Raw genomic sequence first — 921 nt, forward strand, 5'->3', positions numbered from 1 at the left:
ATTATTATTATTATTATTATTATTATTATTGTTATCATTATCTTGATTATTTGAATTATTATCCATGTTTAAATTATTTTTAGATACTCGAATAAGTCTACCACTTTTTTTCGACTCCAAATACCCATAAAAAAAAAAACGCAATACTTAATAAATAAAACATAATTAACAAATATAAACTTAATTTATACCTCCCCGACAACGGCACCAAAAATTTGCTACTACTTAAATTATAATTCACCCAAGTGTAGGTTTTCTGCAAGTAATATATTTCGTAAGAACGAGATCGATCCACAGAGAGGTTATTTTAAGTTTAAATTTATTAATTTATAGATTACCAAAAACAAGAACGAATTTTACAAATTATAAATTTTGTCAAGACTCGAGGATTTATTCTTAATTTATGCAATATTGTTTAACTAAAAGTAAAAACAAATGAAACCACCATAAATAATGGTTCCAAGAAAATTAAATATTTAAACACACACCTAATATAATATAGTTCTCACTATAGAAAATACCAATTTACCGATATTTTATATACGGTACCTATGATTATATATATAACTATATAAATATATAACTGCATAAAATAAATGTTAAATTAAATCATTATATTTCATTTAGAACAACTGGCAGAGCCACGCTATTGCCTAAATGAAATATATGATTTAATAAGTTAGATGCGGAAAGTAAAAGTTAGTTGCGATAAAGTAAATGTTAGATGCGGAAAGTAAATGTTAGATGCGGAAAGTAAATGTTAGTTGCGATAAAATAAATGTTAGATGCGGAAAGTAAAAGTTAGTTGCGATAAAGTAAATGTTAGATTGTTAGATATTAGTATTAAATCATAATATTTCATGTAGAACAACCGGCAGAGCCACGCTATCGTCTAAATGAAATATATGATATAATTTTATA

This window comes from Primulina huaijiensis, chromosome 12 (assembly GCF_012295235.1).
Source record: "Primulina huaijiensis isolate GDHJ02 chromosome 12, ASM1229523v2, whole genome shotgun sequence".
NCBI lineage: Eukaryota > Viridiplantae > Streptophyta > Magnoliopsida > Lamiales > Gesneriaceae > Primulina > Primulina huaijiensis.